At 36.7% G+C, this 20,450-nt stretch overlaps 1 pseudogene; it reads right to left on the bottom strand.

The window, feature by feature from the left end:
• Positions 1-3,005: 3,005 nt before the first annotated feature.
• Positions 3,006-20,189, bottom strand: LOC149212274 (uncharacterized; annotated as a pseudogene).
• Between the last annotated feature and the right edge of the window lie 261 nt (positions 20,190-20,450).

Genomic DNA, 20,450 nt, shown 5'->3' with positions numbered 1-20,450 from the left:
AACAAACACCATCTCTGCAAGATACCATAGGAAGACCTGTCACCATATTTTCTTTACATAGATGCTGAAGGGAGCGATAGTTTAAGTGACCAAATCGCTCATGCCAAAGTTTGCTCACTTCATCATTATGAGCAACAAATACTGAGGGAAGATTTGATGACCCAAAGTTGTGAAACTTATACAACCTTGTGGAATCATCAGCAAGACCAGTAGCTAGAATCTGTTTAGGATCTTTTAGATCCTTGATTACAACATCATGAGGTGAAAATTCAACAATTTTACCTTCACCTGAATGAGTTATCTGATAGACAGATAGAAGGTTGCAGGATAAGGTTGGAACACATAATACATCATTGAACTGACCATTGTCTAGATGAACAGTTCCAGTCCCTACAACATTAAGAGATCTATCATCACCAACATATATATTTTTGGTGTTACAATCATTTAAAGAAGAAAACATGGCTTGGTTTTTGGCCATGTGATAAGAGGCTCCAGAATCAATGAGCCACTCATGAGAATGAGAAGAAGAAGAAGATACATTTAATGCATAACCAGACTGAGATGATTGACAACGACATGCAGAAAGTGCCATTCCGGAAGTTGAAGTTGAAGTAGGCTCCACATGGATGTTATGTTTCTTCATTGCGGCTTCCAAGGCTTCCATCTTCTTAAAGCATTTAGATTCTAAGTGGCCATCTCGATTACAAAAGTTACAATGTCCATCAGTCTTCTTCCATTTGTTTTTATTGGTCTTATCATTTTGCTGAAATGATCTTTCATTTTGAGGCTGAGTTGGTTTAGGACCATTCTTTTGAGGATATGACTTCTTAGGATTCTTTGAATTTGGTTGCTGCTGGGCGGCTAACGCTTTCGTGGAAGAGTTTCCAAGATTAAGAAGACCAAGGTGTAAGAGTTTTTCTTGTTCTCTTATTAAGGAATCACAAAAGGAGTCAAAGGAAGGGGCCTTGTAGTCTTTTCCTTGACAAATGAAAGCTTCCCTTGTAGAATGGAAAGTGGAAACAAATACAGAGTAGGCTGGTCCCAACTTAGTAAGGATGGAATAAATAAGGTTACCATCTTCTTTCTTAACTTTAACACCTTCCAAGAGATATCTAAGGGTCTTGAATTTGGACAAGAAATCTTCAATGCAAGAAAAATTATTAGGATCCAAAGTAAGCAACTCATTTTCAAGTTGATGGGCTCTAATTTCATTTTTAATCCCAAAAACTTTAGCGAGTTTTTCTAATGCTTCATGAGGAGTCTCAAGTTCTGCAATGTGGAATCTAAGATCAGGAGAAATAGACATCTCTATCAAACCACGTGCTTGATCTTGTCTATTTTCCCATTTTGCAGCCTTGTCTTCATCTTTTGGTTTCTTCTCTTGGTCTGTGGCTATTCTGAAGAGACCTTTACTTCTAAGTAAATCTTCCATGTAGGCTACCCATTGGAAGTAGTTAGTGCTGTCAAGAATGACTTGGCATGGACTTTCCATTTTTTAAAAAAAACTGAAGCTGAAGATGCTGAAAGTAAGTGTTCCAATGGATAGATCTCGAAAAAATAGGCGGTTTTAAAAAAAACGGCTCTGAAAAAGGCTTCCGGATGAAGAAGTTATGGCTTTTTGAAAAAAAAAATTGTTGACGTTGCCGGCAAAGTGCGCGAATGTTCGGGAATGAAAAAATCCGCCCCCACAAAATGGAGACTTGAACCCAAGACCTCTACTCTCTTAAAATAGCTTTGAACCAATTGATCTATACAAAAAATTTGAGAGAGAGAGAGAGAGAGAGAGAGAGAGGGGGGGGGGCTTGGTTTGCGTGCTTGCCTTGAGAAAGCTCTTTTTCCCTACAAAACACAAAACACAAAACCCAACACGAATATGCAAAGAAAAACGAACCTTGCGGCTCGAAGTTAGCTTTAGCCAAAAAACTAGAAATTTTTAAAAAAAATCTCAAAGTTAGCTTTAGCCGAAAAACTAAATATTTTTCTCAATGTTTCTGATTTTCCGAGATCACACTAAGGTGCAGGGAAAAGAGCATACGCATGAGAAAAATCCTTCCTTTCTGTTTCTGATTTGCCCAGATCGCACAGAGTCGCAGGGCAAAGAGCATACGCAGAAATGAAAGGTATAGATCCGTTTAAAAAAAAAGGCTAAATAAACCGAAACCGAAATAAGCAGAGAGAAAATAACAGTAAACTGCAAAAAAACACTGTATACCTCCCGATCTAAAAAATGACGCAGCTAGGGCTACCGGAAACCTTTTCGCGTGAAACGAAAGGGGTTCCTCACTGGAACAGATGCTCCGAACGCAACAGAGCAGTCCTTTCGGCCCGAAAGCAGTCAGAAACAGCAGATCTAGGAAACGATAGCCGCATGCAGTTCTACCGGCTTCAGATTTGGATCACCAACGGACGCGGCCCTCAAATAGCTCTGATACCATGTAGGAATTTACAGGGTAAGTTCCTCAGAAAGAACACCAAAAGGACACCGCTCACAACCAGATCTCAAATCAATACACCAGTATTTTTGACGTGGTTAAAACCCTCAAAGTGCAAGGAGGGAAACAGTCCACGGCCTGTCCCAACGTGGGTACTACAGGCAATTTATTAATCAAAGAATGAAATTTTACATAAGCTTCTCTCATGCACAGATTACCCGAACATTGACCCTCCATGCGCTTTAAATAGAACTCATGGACCAATCGGGTGTCAAGCCACGGATCAAGTGTCGGTAATACCGAGGTGAGAGTGAACCGTCGGATCACTACATATCGTGACCGTCGGATTGTAAGTTACAAAATGTACAACGGTAAAGAAAGACACTTTACCTAACTCTATACTAGACCAAGTTGAACTTAACTATATCCTATGTGTCGGAATATCCTAACACTGAAACCACGGTAGCCTGCAACAGTCAAGAGTACATGATGGTTATGTGCCAATGGCATCACAGCAAAGCAATTCGCAACCGTACAAATTTCACATTAGCAACAAGATGTTGCAATAATCTAATAAGTTAATCAAAGCCTGAATTCTAGAGAACTCTGGATCTGAGCTGGATCATGGTAAATATTGTCTCTGAAATTGACATGGAAGTGTAGAAGAACAAAAGATTCTCTAGTAGAAAGCTGTGAGGTCTCCAGATCTAGACCATGCTTTTCAAATTCCTCCAGAATCTTCCACATATATCTCGGCCTTCTTTGGCTGGTAATTATGATAACTGCTTCCTTGTCATAAATTTCCAAGACTACCTTCAAGTCTGTGTTCTTGTCCAGATTGGATTTCCAGCAAGCGGTCTCTCTTTCTCTTCCATTGATGGAGATCCTCCTCGAGCTTTCTAATGTAATTAATGGCTTCCTCGTACAATCCACATCTATCAAGCTATATGAAGAATTCAAATATATAATTTAGGCCTATAAAAATCTTAAAGCAATCACCTGCGATGTTATAGTTTGATATAGATACAGTATGAGTCGTGGAAGGCATCTAATGTTGTAATTACATTGGGAGGAGTAGTGGGCAAGAGAGACTCCAGTTGTGTACACAAGTATTTCATTTGTTCCATACATAACTGTTCTGTGACTATTTGGCTTTTTTTGGTCTTAAAATTCGTCATTTGATCCACATCTCGCCATACTATTTAAATAGGAAATAAAAAAATTCAGTCAAGGTTTGTGTGGCCACCAATTCAGGCTGTCCCAGTTGCCACGACTAATGCCTTCTCTGGAAATGCCACGATGGCAACACCATGCAGTCTTCCCAGTGCTTGTTCTCTGTGGAGACAGAAAAGGGACATCATTTGGAGCTGCCTTGCCACGATGGGTAGACCATGCAGGCTACTCCAGCACTGATTCATTGGACGTGGCTTATGAACATGATTGAGAGAGCTAGGCCACCATTTGGACCAGCCTTCAATTGCCGCGAATGATCACTTTTCCGGGTAACCCCACAATGGTTAGACCATGCAAGTTTTCCTCGCACCGCTTCTATTTATTTTCTTCTGAATAACTGACGAGCAAATGTGGTCGAACGTCTGTGTCCAAAATGGTGAAGAAAGCGAGACTTGTACGTTGCAAAATATCCAACAGGTTTACATGAGATGCTCAAACATTTTGAAGATGGATCACGCTGGAAAGGAAGGCAGGGATTTCAAAATCTAGAGGATAAGAGTCTTGTAGAAGTGGACAGTCTAAATAACATACATATGCATAACCAACTTAGGGATATGGGGAGAGATCTTACTGAGGATTCAAGGTTGCCACGTCGTCTTTGGTGTTAGACAGAGAAAGTAATCGATGATTTCTCACCGCTATCATCTGTAAGTGCTCAATCATCCATTCCTTTTGTAAGTTATTCAATAAAAATATGGGTTCAGTTTCTAGTTAGTTAATAGCTATTGCATATCGTTTTTCAGAATCGACAAATAAGAACCGCTTCCTCTATCGTTATTGGCTATACTGCATTAATATACAAAAACTACAGATGCTTCTCCTGCCTTAGCCTCTGCTGGCTCTGCCCTAGCTGTTGGCTTTGCGAGGTGCGAGGAACGAGCAACTTTATGTAATAGAGGTGCAGGCTCAGATTTGCATATTTGAAGCGTTCAGTGGGACGGGTAGGATTCGCTATACTGTGATTTGATGGATCAGTATCAGCATCAATAGGTGTTGGTCCTCTGCATGAACTTAGTTCACGGTAAATTCCTCTATGTTATATGCTTCCTTTGTCCATGATGCTGCTACTGGCTGTGCTCCTGCCTTTCCCACGAGAGCACCCTTGCTTCTGTCTCTGTAGGTGCTTGTGCTCTCTCTGTTGCCCTTTTGCAGGGCTCGTCACATTACCTGGTAATATGCCTTGCTATGGACCATTAGTGATCCCTTCCTCTTGCGCAGTTCACACATGACAAAATTGCCAGGAAAAATCTGCGATCTCCAGTAACTGAAGGCCTTGGTATTAAGAAACTGCTCAGAAATAAGAAATCATTTCAATACTAGACTGTTTTGAACATTTATCAAATTGAAGAGGATTCCAAATTCATTCAGAAATTTAACTAAGCTTACATATCTACATATCTTGATTTGAGTGGTTGCAACGGATTAACTATCTGGAGCGTTTCTTGCAACAGATTAACTATCTAGAGCGAAACACTGGGAAAAATAAACACGTTGAGTCACAAGCCAGACTCGTTTGTGTGGTTGGGAAACCGAGTAGTAATCATTCTCCAATATTCAAATTCAAATCAACGGATAGTAATAACTCAATCGTCTAACAAAATATCCAATGGCACAGATTATGACACAAAGGCAGTTAGGAAAGTTATTTTCAGAGGGGAACGCCTTTTGGCACCAGATGTTGCAAAGGAAACGCCGTAAGTTTTTGTACCCGAAGGTGTTCCCCTCAAAAGTGCAGCATATGAGTCCTTGAGGGTCAATATTCTATTCAAACATATTCACGCATCTACCCATATTCTGAAGTAACAATACTCAGACAATTGTCTTTTTGTTGGCTCTTCCCTTAGAGGATACATTTAAAGTAGCATATTCTGAAGTAACAATACTCAGACAATTGTCTTTTCATTGGCTTTGCCCTTAGAGGATACATTTACAATAGGATTATTGTTGATATTCTTTGGTCAAAATTGGTTGGTTGCAGGGCATGCTATCAAATGAAACTACTGTAATTGCTGAAATTGGCGACTCTTGGTTTAGGTTTAACTGCAAGAAAATTGTGCGTAAGTTGAACATCATTTCACTCGAGTGGAAACACCTTTAAATATAGGAGCCTGCTTGTTGAACATCATTTCTCTGGAGTGGAAACACCTTTGTAATTTAGGAGCTTGATCGTTGAACATTATTTCTCTAGAGTGATCCTATATATTACTTAGACTTTGCACCTCAATTGCTAAGGTAAGAATTTTCAGCTCGATCACTCAATATATTTGCACTTTGCTCTGTTGCTTGCTTTCCCTCTGAATTGTGTTCATTGATATTACTTTGCTACTCTCAGGACTATAGTACAATCTTATCCCAACTCAACTCCTGAAATTGTGTTCATTGATGTTATATAATTACTTTGCTAGTCTCAAGACTATAGTAGAAGCTTATCCCAACTCAACTCCTGAAAAGTGAATTAAATTGTCCTCCCTGATCATGATTTCCTCAATTAGTTCTCGGTTGTACAAAGTTGAAGCATTTTCTCCCCTAGTTACAAGAGCTCCATTCAATTCCATCAAAATTAGCATGCTCAATGGCAAGTATTACAAAATTAGCAAACAACTCTTCTGGAAATTATAAATTAACTATCTGTTTAGAAATAATCTTATGCTCCTTCATCCTCATCTTCTCTTTCTCAGCTGTCTCAATCTAGGCTACTTTTTCCATCGAACTTTTTCCACTTTATCCTCATTTTCTCTTTCTATGGTGTCTCAATCTATGCTACTTTTTCCATCAAACTTTTGCCATCTAATCTACCCGTACATGAGCTCCATAAATTTTGATCTTATCACTATTCATGGCAGAATTTTCCACCAAAATTATTGGTTGGCCAACACCAATTTTCTTGTCCAAAATAGATATGCATCATCAAATGCACAAGATTCTTGACAACGGACAAGATGAAATCCATCTAAAGTGAGAAAACAAACTCTAAATTTGTCCATTATCTAATCAGAATTTGTGTCTAGGAAAAATAGGCCAATAAATAAATAAAAATCCATCCTAGACCTGTTGAATTTTTACATTAGCTTAAATATATCTCATTGCACTAACATCTTAAGCCTTTGTAATGGAAACAAACATTCATGTATAATGGAATTTGGAATCAGTGTCTTATTAGCGGTAGCCAAAATCTTCCAACCACTTAAAAGAGATTTAGGTATATATATATATATATATATTATGCTTTATACCATTTACTAAGATCAAAAAATGGTAACACCTTATGCTTGAGATATGGAAAAGACCCATAATGTTCATCTTGGAAGTTTGCTATTCTATCAAGGTTCTCATGTTGTTTTAACTAAAAAAAATAAATTGAATGAAAATAAATAATTATAGTATAAATGTATTTTAATAGATTTATTAAATAATGCAAGGGATCCCATTTTTTTTAATATAAAAGAACTAATACATGAAATTAAAAGATAAAAGAACTATTCTTTAAAATATTTAAATTTAGATTAAGACTTAAGGTAATCTTATAGCATTGATTAATTTCCATGATATTCAAAGCATTACTTAAAAAAATATAAAATTTGTTTAGGCTATTAATATAAAACATAGTGAAATGAAAAGGTGATATGAATGTATACTCAGTTGGAACAATGAATTATATTTTTTCATTTACAATCAAAAGGTGAGATGAATGATGAATTATATTTTTTAATTTACAATCAAAAGGTGAGATATATTTTTTCATTTACAATCAAAAGGTGAGATGAATGATGAATTATATTTTTTCATTTACAATCAAAAGGTGAGATGAATGCATACTCAGTTGGAACAATGAAATAATTTTTTCTTTTACATTTAGGTCATGGAGGCCTTGATATCTTTAATAAAAAACTATGAGCTTGATAACCTCTACTCATGGATGTATTCATACTCGATTGGAGCGATGAATTGTTTTTTGAATTATTTGCAGGCCTTGATATCTTTAAAATAAAAATCCATCCTAGACCTATTGAATTTTTACATTAGCTTAAATATATCTCGTTGCACCAACATCTTAAGCCTTTATCATGGAAAAAAACATTGCACTAACATCTTAAGCCTTTGTAATGGAAAAACAACATTCATATATAATGGAAGTTGGAATGAGCATCTTATTGATAAGGTAGCTAAAACAAAAAAGGGTAACACCTTATGCTTGAGATATAGAAAAGACCCATAATGTTCATTTTGGAAGTTTTTTCTTTTCTATCAAGGTTCTCATGTTGTTGTAACTCGAAAAATTAAATTGAATGAAAATAAATAATTATAGTATAAATTTATTTTAATAGATTTATTAAATAATGCAAGGGATCCCATTTTTTTTAATATAAAAGAACTAATACATGAAATTAAAAGATAAAATAACCACTCTTTAAAATATTTAAATTTAGGTTAAGGCTTAAGATAATCTTATAGCATTGATTAATCTCCATGATATTCAAAGCATTACTTAAAAAAATATTAAATTTGTTCAAGCTATTAATATAAAACATAGTGAAATCAAAAGGTGAGATGAATGCACACTCAGTTGGAACAATGAATTATATTTTTTCTTTTACAATCAAAAGGTGAGATGAATGCATACTGAGTTGGAACAATGAAATAATTTTTGCTTCTACATTTAGGTCATGCAGGCCTTGATATCTTTAATCAGAAACTATGAGCTTGATAACCTCTACTCATGGATGTATTCATACTCGATTGGAGCCATGAATTATTTTTTGAATTATTTGAATTATTTGGAGGCCTTGATATCTTTAAAATAAAAATCCATCCTAGACCTGTTGAATTTTTATATTAGCTTAAATATATCTCATTGCACTAACATCTTAAGCCTTTGTAATGGAAAAAAACATTGCACTAATATCTTAAGCCTTTGTAATGGAAAAAAGCATTAATATATAATGGAATTTGGAATGAGTGTCTTATTGATAAGGTAGCTAAAATCTTCCAACCACTTAAAAGAGATTTAAGTAGCCAAAATTTTATTCCAACCACTTAAAAGAGATTTAAGTAGCCAAAATTTTCCAACCACTTAAAAGAGATTTAGGTAAAACCCAGAAAGTTAAAAAAAAAAAAACAACAACAACAACAACTTATGTTTTATACCATTTACTAAGATAAAAAAATGGCAACACCTTATGCTTGAGATATAGTTTTAATGCAAGGGATCTCATGTATTATGAGTTATCCAAAATATTCATATGCTAATGTTCTCGTGCGTTGTTTTAACTGGAAAAATTAAATTGAATGAAAATAAATAATTATAGTATAAATTTATTTTAATAGATTTATTAAATGGGATCTCATTTTTATTTTTTAATATAAAAGAAATAATACATGAAATTAAAAGATAAAAGAACTACTCTTTAAAATATTTAAATTTAGATTAAGACTTAAGATAATTTGATAGCATTGATTAATTCCCAACCACTTAAAAAATATTTAGGTAAAATTCAAAAAGTTAAAAAAAAAAAAAAAAAAAAAAAAAAAAAAAAAAACTTATGCTTTATACCATTTACTAAGATAAAAAATGGAAATGCTACGCACTCTGACACCGTCTTTCCTATCTATAATTCTGTAGAAACAATTGTAACCAAAAAAAAGTCACTATGTTTAGATATAGTTTTATATAGATAAGATGCGGGACATTGGTTTCACCGATAGAGACTTTGGCCCACTCTACGAGGAACTAATTTCTAACATTATGAAAAGCTATAAAGTCCACTGCAGAAACATAATCCATTAATATTTTAATTAGGAAATACTGCGTGATTGCAAGGCAGATTTTAAACAACTGGAACAATGGAGCCTTCAAGGATTGCACCATAGAGAACTTTTAAGATAAACAAGGGCTACAACAATATGTCTGAAAACAATGATAAAGGGGAACCTAAACCATCGGTTTTACCAAAAAGCATCTTTTTGCAATAGAGAACTTTGTCGTCTGAAAAAAATACCTGCGAAATTGCTGCCTGCCTTCTACCGCTTGACTCACTGCCCTCATCAACCTTGTGAACTGGAGACCTGCCTTCTTCGACCTTGCTGCTTGCCCAAGTTATTCTCTTGTTGCCCGTGCCCTGGAGATGATGAACTTGCCACGGAGGTAGTAAATAACTGTTGATCAAAAGGCAACGTTGTTGGTAACAGTAAAAGTAAGTAGGCAGCTGAGTAAAGGTAAATAGTCAGCACTAACTTAGCTAACAACTAACACAGCCGAACAATCGTAGCCATTTTTCATTGAGCACCTCAAACCTTCTGCAGGTTTTCAAATCCTTGGCTAGTTATGTTAGTTTTTGGTTGCTCCGAAAGTGTTTTCACACTTGCTAGGAGAGTGCTTTATGGGATGTGAAAGGCATTTTGTTCAATAGCAACTACCTGAAAATTGAAATACCTGAAAACACTGAAAAATAACCACAAATGAGCCTGTGAACAACAGATGTATTTCTAGTTTTTAGGCTTTAGCAGAGATAGCAGGAATCATTATCATTATCATATGCCCACCTGAAACCTGGTTCATAAGACATTTATTTCCAACTTCGTCAAAGTGTGAAAGGAATTGAAAACAATGCGTTCAAATGGAAGAAAATATCTTTAAAATGTTACCAGATCCCGTCTTTAACCAGAGTGCTATAGTGGAATTGTTCTGGCGTTCCCTTCGATCAAAAGTTGTCGCTTTTCATCCGTGGAAGAAATAAGAAGGGTGACTGTTTCCTGCAAAAGAAAGATCCCGTCTTTAACCAGGGAGCTGTTGCGCAGGAACAATTCCATTGTTCTGGCGTTCCCTTTGATCAAAACTTTTCATCCATGTGGAAGAAATAAGAAGGGTGGATGTTTCCTGCAAAAGAAAGAGAGAAGCATGCTCTTCAATCTCAACACTGCCAGCGTCTTTTTCCACCAATGTCTCCTCTGGATGAAGAATCTGTATACTAAAGCAAGCCGGCTCGAACCCTTGTTCAGTTCAAATGGACAATAACTGTTCGTTAACCTTTAGTTTTCAGAGGCATCCCCGGTCTTTGGAATTCAATTAGGTTATGAAATTAATCAGCGAGTTAGTTGAGCGGTGGTAACCGAGTTAGTTATGAGATTAACAAAGGAAATTGTTTCAATCGTCTAACACCTAATCTGATGGTGTATAGCCAGGACAACAAGGATTAGAGGAGAGTTCATTTCAAAGAAAAGCGCCTTATGACGTAATTATATAAATATTTGCTTATTTACTTCTGAAAAGCAATATTATTTTTGAAATGTCATAAAGTTGTTGTTTAAAGTATTATAAAGAAAAAAATATTTAAATATGAAATTATTTTTTCTCATTTTTATCAAGTCTAAGTCTAGTACGGGAAGAAAAATAAATTCCACTTATCTGCTCAGATGATGTGTATTCTTTCTAGGTTGAAAAAATGATTTTAATATTTTGTAATAAAATATATAATACGATTAATATTGATAAAAATAAAGTTTTGATTATATATATAAAAAACTAAGATAGGAATATTTGTTGTTTTTATTATTACTTTATTAAAAGGAAGGTGTTAGTATTTCAAAATGTCTTTATTTCTATTTCTTATTATCATCTTGGTTCCACAGGGTATTAGAATTTCAGTTTTGGATGAATCATGAGCTTTCACATTCCAACGATGGTTAGAAACATTCTCAAACCTTTGGCCTCTTTCATGATAGAATTTATAAACATGTTGTGACATCTTTACCTATCTTATGACAATAAGAAGCACCAATCACCTACAACCTATTAATTCCCTTTTACTCTCAAACCTTTGGCCTCTTTCATGATAGAATTTATAAACATGTTGTGACATCTTTACCCATCTTATGACAATCTGAGAAGCACCAATCACCTACAACCTATTAATTCCCTTTTCATTTGCCAACAACAGTGCACGTTTTAATGTCATCAATTTTGCATAATTATTAATCGTCCTCCAATCTTGCTCTAATTTGAATGAAATAATTATTTGCAAAGAATATAATCCCTCCCCCTCCACATACAATAGGGGATCCCTTGTGAGGCCCCATAAAAATAAAATAAAACAAAAACCATGAAAAACTTTTATCAATTTATTTTTCAACCACAACCCTCACTCAGTTATATTCCTTATCCCATGGGAAATGATTAATACATTAAGCCCATTTGTTGCACACTTAATTAAAGTGTATGTATTTTTCTTTAGAAGTTAAGAGATTTCTAGCCAACCATATCCCCTAGACCACTATTAATGGAAGAGCCTTAAAATCCTTCATTTGTGGATTCATTGACCAATTCCTCAAACCAACTTCAATAGATTCCCCTAACCATACATTTTTCAATCTTGTTAGTTCCTCCACTTCAATCACACCTGTTTTGAACAGTCACAATCCATGATCAAATGACCATTGGTCTTCTCACTAAGTTTCGAAAGAGTACATCTACAAGACACTCCTCTTTAATATATCCCCATGTTAACAGTTTGTTTATCAATAAACACAACATAAAAAAACTTCACCTTAAAAGGACATTTCAACTTCCAAAGATTATTCCACCACCATCGAATTTCTCTTCTTCCTTCATCTATACTACAAGACATAAATCCAAGCCTAGGTGTGTAAACCCTTGAAGGAAGAAAAGACCAAGCTAGCTCATCATGATTCCCTTGAATTTGAACACGGCTCTTTCCTAAACATGCCAAAAAACCATTCCATAAACTTGCTTCAATGCATAGTTGTAAACCATCCTTGCCTCCATATAGAAGTTTTGAGTGGATGTATAAAATGTGTAAAAACAAGTAAAAACCTATTTCCCTTGGTGATTGTATCATTTGTCGTAGCAATAGGTGGTCTCTCCCACTCCCAACCTATACATCCTCCCCAATTTGAATATAAATATTGGTGTAGTCTAATTATTAGATGTTTTTTCCCCTTTTCACTGCAATATGAAGATACATTTTTTGAAAATATTATGAATTTTAGTTGTTTAAAAGTGTGTTTTTGAATAAGTAAATGGATTCAACACATTGAAAAATCTTTGTGGCACTCAAATTTTGCAGATTACACAGCTGAAAATTCTATTCCAAGAAATTTGTCTTGTACTTCAAGTAAAACTCACTAAAAAAGATACTCAAAATAAACTGGAAAACACATCTAATAATTAAACTATGCTATAAATATTTGTCCTCCATGTAAAGACTATAGTCTTTAGACACATTTACCAAAAAATTAAAATTTCCTATATCTTAAACCCATAAAACTAAAAAATTAGGTTCAAACTAAAAATGGAGAAACAAATTAATGGTAAGACATGAAAAGTTGTATATGCGCATTAATAAAAAGTTGGAATATACTACAATATAATAGAAAATTAGTTTGAAATAATTTATAAAAAAGACGATATACTAGAAATTATATTTTAAAATAGAAGAACTTTGGAAATTAGTACTATGGACGAGGAGTGTATTTTGTATGGACTCTTCAGGATTATGCAACATTGGGATGAAACAAATTAATGATCAGGATGAGATTGAATTATTTTAACTCTCAATTAAGTTATGAGTAATTTTGTGTTTGTGAAAGATTTGTATTAGTGATATTACATACACTTTTTAGTTACTAAAGATTAATGGAATGGAATTTATATATAGCAATTTTATTAAAGATTAATGGAATGGAATTTCAGATATAGCAATTTTATTATTAGCATTAAGAGGACATTCCATAAGTACATCTATGAGTTTTACTTATCTTATTTCTCTAAATTCACCATTATTTATTTTATTTCTCTAAATTCATTATCATGATACATTAGTTTAGTATATAAAATATATGACCAATAATTTGTATTCTCTTATTTTTAAGTAAAAATAAACTTCATTTATTCAGCAGAGCGGAAAAGAGACAACGTTGTTCTCTCGCCATATAGGTATCCAGAGAAGTGCTCTAGTACTGGCCCTTTCGAATAGCACGAATACGGGGCTTGACGCCTTCTCCCCTGGAGAAGTGCTCTCTTACTGCCTCACCCTAATAGTAGCAATTCAGGGGTGTGTGTGTGATCGCCATATAGCGTACTCCCTAGCCTAGATGAGTGCTTTCTTATTACCTCTTCCCAATAGCACCAAACCAGGGAGGATATAAAGCCCACTACACTAGAGGAAGGAGAGAGTGGGTGACTGGGTTGGTGACTGGGTGACTGGGTTTTTGTTCCACAAGAGACCTATATTTTGACCCTTTCCTAACCCTAACCCTAACACTAACACTAGCTCCAGCCCTAACACCTTCACTTCCCCAAACCCTCCACCTCCAGCACGTCATTCACCTAGCCCCAGCCCTCAACCTCCTTCTTGTCGTCCTCCACGATGGTGCCACTATCACAAGACCCAAACACATGATGCTGCCGAATGTTTCTTCTTACAGCGGCAAGCCACATCCAGAACCTTCTATTCTGATGAGCAAACCAGTGACTTTGTCACAGCCCCTTCCTCTCCCGGGGGTCGAGCGACTAAAGTTCCTCTCCTGAACCTTATCCTCCTGCTAAAAGAGTCTATCTTCCCAACCCTACTACCACCGACCCCTCTTGACTGTTGATGACAAATGCCAATTTTCCCTCAGTTGCAGCACTCCTTTTCACTCACAACTGCCAAATGAAGGACCAATTAGCTACTATGATCCTTGACAAAGTAAGCCAAAAGAACCTCATCTCTCAGACCTTCGTCAATCTTAAGCAACGTACTTAAGGCTTGGGACAACTAGGCCTGCTTTCCGTATTGAATGAATGAGCCATTCCTTCGAATGAAGGAGTCATGCGGAACTCGATAGCCAGCCACCAGCTAAATGAGAACTGTCGGGCTGATGTGTGGATGGATGAGTGCCCTTCAGCAAGGGGACATCCTGCGAGCAACCAGGAGCACGGTGCGAGTAGAGGGTCCTTCGGTAATCACGTTAAGTGCCTCCTTCGCGGGGCTCGTGGGGGATTTGTTTTTGAGAGGAAGGGAAGAAGTTCACAATTCGATCTCTCAAAATAGCATAATGACATATATAATATATGCTTTGGCGGAGGTTTTCACATCTTTCCCTCTTATTATAGCCACTATTTACCCACCCACCCCAATCCCCGAAGGTTTTCACATATTTCGATGGCGGCCAGTCGAGCATGCTTACGCATCCTAATAATTAGGCCCCACGAGGACCCTTTAGGGGGCTCGACTGATAAGGACCCTTTAGGGGGCTCGAATGATAAGGACCCTTTAGGGTGCGTTAGCACACTCGACTAATAAGGACCGGAGGCGCTCGACCATAGGGAGAGGACCCTCACCATATGAATAGTGAGTGACTCCGTCCCTTTAGGGTGCTCGACCATGTGTCAATTTCATTATTTTTTTACTTGTAAATTTATTTTTAGTCTAAATCCATTAGGTTGAAATTCAACTACGATTTCACAATTTCTCTCCATTTACAAAACACTAATCATAGCCTTGAAACCATAACATGAAATGTTGTCTATTCGCAGCAAAGAATTTCTTAGATTTCCCTTCTTTGACTATTGATTATCTATAACCAAGTTGGAGAGCTTGGGCTGACGGTGCGCTCTCTCTTTATATAGCTGGAGTAACTGTAAAATCGAGTAACAATCATATCAAACATGCATATTTATAATTATGATTATGTTAAAGGTAAGTCTCGCCTAATAAAAAATTACTTGAGGAATTCGATAAACATGGTGACTAACAGGAATAATAAATCGCTATCATTTCATTTCATTACCTGTGTTTATGCATCCATATGATTGTCCCTTTAGTATTTCTTCTCGTCTATTCGACTCTCTGTAGTTACATTCTCCTACCGAACGATTTGTCATACCATCCCTGCTTATGTAAAGTTTACAAAGAGTTTTAGATAAATACAAGGGTACATCCAATCACAAATGATTCAGTATGGCACCCATACGGTAAATATACTCGGTTGCACTATCAACGCAGTAATAACATAAACTTTTTTCTTCAAAGGAAAAAAATTGCCAACTTTTTATTAAATATAAAAAGAAAGTACAATATTCAGAGTTATGCTTCGTAGTTTCTTTCAGTTTTGTCAAAACAAAATTGTCATTCTTTACATATTTTAAACTATATGGTGTATCTATAAGCATATCCTTGTGCTTTCTTCTTCTTACAAAGTGTTGTGTTTCAAAAAGAAACTACTTCACTGTAATGGTTCTAGAGTTGTGTAATTTTCGGTAGTTACAAAAAAAAACACAAAAGTTCACCATTTTGCATGTACAGGGATCTCCAACATTAATGAGGACCTCCTATTCATAGGCTGCACAATATAACTTACCCGGAACCTTTGAGATGGCCTTTTTAGAGAGGATATCAATGACCACCTGGTTCTTTTCTTTATAGATGTGCTGAAAAGTAATGTCTTGAAAAGAGCTTACCAGCATCCTAATGCGCCTCATCTAGTTGGATAAAATAGGAGGGTTGAAGCCCGTGAAATCCTTTACCCAGTCAATGATGCCCTTTGCATCTCCAAAAATATGAAGGTGGTCCAAACCCATCCAATTGGAAAATAATAGGACGCCCAAAGGGAAATAATTTGTTCCCTGCTATTAGTCCCATTGCCACCCTTCCACCATAATTGATAATAGCTTTCGGGTTCAAGAACGATGAAGGCACCACAACCACACTTTCTTTGTTGGCAGGCCCCATCAAAGAATATGATAGGGAAAACCTCCCAAATGTTCTTAAATTTTGGATTCATCTTCTTAATGGACTTTGTCCTAATCCCAATCTCTTCGTAGAATGCCACAGCTTTGAGCGTGACCTCCCTAACCACAGACACCTTCTGTTCGAATATCATAGAAATTTTTCTTTGCCCAAATAGCCCAAATGATAAAGAAGAGAAGAATACAATGGGAGTTCTGGTACTTGAACCAAATCCCCATACATGATGTCAGGGATTGATATTCCCTCAAGGGGCTAATGTTAAGAGTATCCAAAACACCATCCCATACCGCCCTGGCAAAGCATCTCAACAGTGAATGATTGACATTGTCAAAATCTTTTCTTCACATAGGGAAAATGTTGGGACCATAGAAACCCCTTCATTGTAGGTTATCCCATGTGAGAACTCGACCATGAACAATGAACCAACATAAACATTCGAGTTTTTGTGGCATCTCTCACTTCCAAGTTGCTTGTAACCATTTATAGGATGTGTTTACCCTTACTTCTCTTGGGATTCTTTGATAGATTTCTTTAACCATTGGTCGTTTATTCTTGTGCAAACCATCCCAGATCATCCTATCATCATTCTTAGAAATGCTAATGCCTACGACTTGTAACTTATAAATGTATGTTTCCCATTCCATAACATGATTTCTAGATAACCCCAAATCCACCGCCTTGAACCATTTTTGTAGGAAGGGTAGATTGTTGTGCTCCTCATTGATCTCGGCAAAATACTTTATGTCCCGATCATGAAGGAAGTGAATGAGATCTTCCGACATAGAGTGGTTTCCAGTGAAACCTTTAATGGCGTCCAAATCAATCTCTACATGTGTCCCATTCCCAACGTCCCATCTTAGAAAGCCCATGATCCATTGACTATTCTTTAGCTCACTTCTCCATATATAAGAAGTGCCATTTCACCCCTTGGCTCCTCCTCTGATCCATATAGAAAAATGTTGTCCACCCATATATTTTTCTCTGATGATTCTGGACCACAAACATTCACTAGACATCGCCCTCCACATATTCTTAATGATCAAGGCTCGATTAAAATTATGTGAGTCCAAAATGCCCCATCCCCTTTGCTCCACTAGCCCAACAATGGTATCACATCTTACCAAATGAAATTTCCCCTTTTGATAGAGACTCGACCATAAAAAGCGGGCCATGATTGAATCCATCTTCTTCGTAATTTCCATCGACACCATGAACAAATGCATCCAGTGAATAGTTATGCTTTGTAAAACAAACTTAACGAGAGTCAAGCGACCACCCATTGTCATCCATTTGAGAGTCCATCCTAGAAATTTCTTTTCAAACCGATCAATTAGCGAGACCCGTTCCTTATTTCCATACTTGTTAGGTTTAAGTCGGAACCCTAAATAGGTGAGTCCTTCATCTAGATGTACGGTAGATATACCATAAAAAGCACATATCCCCGCATGTCTCGACCTCAAGGTCTTCAGAAACCAGAATAGACTTAGACTTTCTCATGACTAATCCCAAAGCCTCCCCAAAATCTGATAAAATCTGGTGCAAGTGCTCCCATTCTTGGATATTTGTTTTCCCCCCAAATAACAAGTCATCGACAAAAATCAAATGGGTGACATTAATGTGTCTTGTTACCTGTACACCCGAAATCATGCTCTTGTTTCTCGCATCCCATACCCTGCAACTCAAAATGTCCATAACAAGAAGAAGAAGCGTGGATAAAGCACATCTATGTCGCAAGCCCTTGTACACCCGAAAGAATTTAGTTGGGGGCTGTTGATGATAACTACTTGAAAGTTAGTAGTTGTGATACATGCCATAATCTAGCTGATATTCTTTGTTGTAATACCAACCTTATGAAGCACCAGTCTCAAGTATTCCTAGTCTACACAATCATAGGCTTTTACCAGATCGACCTTAAGCATGTGAGCATCCATCTTCCGTGTCTTCATTGAGCGCAAACATTCTTGCGCTATGGCTATGGCATCCCGTATCTATCCCCCTTCCAAGAAACCAAACTGTTATGGAGTGATGTCAATAGACATGGACCTTTTTAACCTAGAGGCAATTACTTTTGAGATCATCTTATAAACTGAATTACACAACGAGATGGGTCTATAATCAACAAATGTGGAAGGCAACTCCCTTTTAGAAATCATAGCAATAAAGGTAGCATTCATGGCCCATGAGATGTGCCTTATGTTCCTTGATTCCTTCGTCATTGCCATCAGGTTCGACAACATCAGCTCTAGAAACATAAAATAATTCCACCCCCCACCCGTCGGGTCTAGGAATTTTATCCTTTGCACATTTTTTCAAATGGTTGTCAACTCCTCTCTTGGAATCAACCTTCCAGGAAATCATTTTCCTCCCCAAAAAACATGGTGGGCATAAGAGAGATGAATTCTATTTGGAAGGCAAATTTTTGTTCCTGCTCTTTGTATTGACTGCTGAAATGCATGATAAATTCTTGTTCTATATCCATTTGTGATTGAAAGATATTGCCATTCTCTTCCCTAATGCTTTTGATAGTGTTTGCTAGTTTCCTTTGCTAGCATACATATGAAAAAAATCGTTCTTTGTCCCCAACTTTCACCCACAATGTACGACTTTTAATCGCCATCCTTCCTCCTCATCCATGAGAATCCTTCTCTTTTTACCCTCAAGCTCCATAATTTTTCCCTTGTATATCTCAGAGAAGAATAATGGATCTGATGGATCATTAAAATATGCCAGGGTTGTTTCAATGTCCATCATTGCTTTTTTTTTTTTTTGACCTCCTTTGATGTCTTGGCCCACAAGCTGACTTGTTTCTTAAGAGCCCAAAGCTTTCCACATATGGAACTCATTTGATCAAATGGGGGAGGGGAAACTTTCCGTTTCCATACTTAAGAGACAAGTGACACGAAATACAAGGATTTTAAAAGGAAATGGTCGTTTGTCTTTTGACCCCTACCAAGACAGCAGGATCAACATGTGATCAGAGACGAAGGAAGGAATGATCTTAGAAGAAACCCAGAAATGACACCACAAATAGACTGACTAATGATGAAGCGATCCAGTCTCTTGGAAATTCCCTCACCTCCAAAGCGACCATTTCGCTAGGTGGGAGCAATAGGGTTCAGTTCCATGTCTCTCAGCGCATGAGAATCCATCAACTCCTTAAAGAAAGGAGATAGGGGATCAATGATAACCTTTTCTCCCTAGATTCCCCCTTCCCAAAAGAAAATTTAAGATCTCCAACGATGAAAAGAGAGTCCAGACTAAGGATACTGATTCCAGACACATGTTCCCAGAATCTTCTTTTCCCTGCATATGGAGTGTATATATTAAGAATGTGAGATTTGTGATTCGTCCCCAACAAGTGACTATGAGGATGATACCAGCGTAAGTGAGGAAGGCATTTAAAGAAATGGCCTTGGGGTTCCACATGGAACCTAGGCAAATGGAAAGCAAAACATCCCATGTCTTCTCACATGAACACATAGTCTCCTGTAAGAGAATGACAAATGGGTTATGCACCTTAATAAATCCTCTAAGAGAGCTGATTTTGAGGGTCATTCCTAGGCCCTAATATTCATGGACATCACTATCATGAAGGTCCTTGAGTTTTGGAAAATTCCCCTCTAAGGGCCCAAGAGGCAATAAACTCATTGATAGACATATTCCCACACATGTAATCCAAATCATCCAGATTCCCATTCCCACACATGTAATCCAAATCATCCAGATTCCCATTCCCAGTGCCAGATGTTGTACCAGGCACCATAAGGTCGGGCATGTTACATACACAGATCTTTTTGTACTTAGAATTTTTCTTTTTCTAATGGGAGACAACTTTTGGAGGACGAAGCTTTTCCTTGGCTATAGAGGAATGTAAAAATGCTGAAAATAATGGCAGAGATTGTAGGAAGAATGGCAAGAAAAAGGGAGAAGACCAAGAAATATAAAACTGAATTTGTATCTGCTTTTATTCAAGAATGAATTTTCCTCTACATGAACATTCGATATATTCATGTGAATAACTACCGTTACATAACTA

The sequence above is a fragment of the Pinus tabuliformis genome, chromosome 1_1 (genome assembly GCF_031772625.1).
Source record: "Pinus tabuliformis cultivar Carrire ecotype Pingquan chromosome 1_1, CPIR1, whole genome shotgun sequence".
Taxonomy (NCBI): domain Eukaryota; kingdom Viridiplantae; phylum Streptophyta; class Pinopsida; order Pinales; family Pinaceae; genus Pinus; species Pinus tabuliformis.
This window is presented reverse-complemented; position numbering and strand designations above follow the sequence as displayed.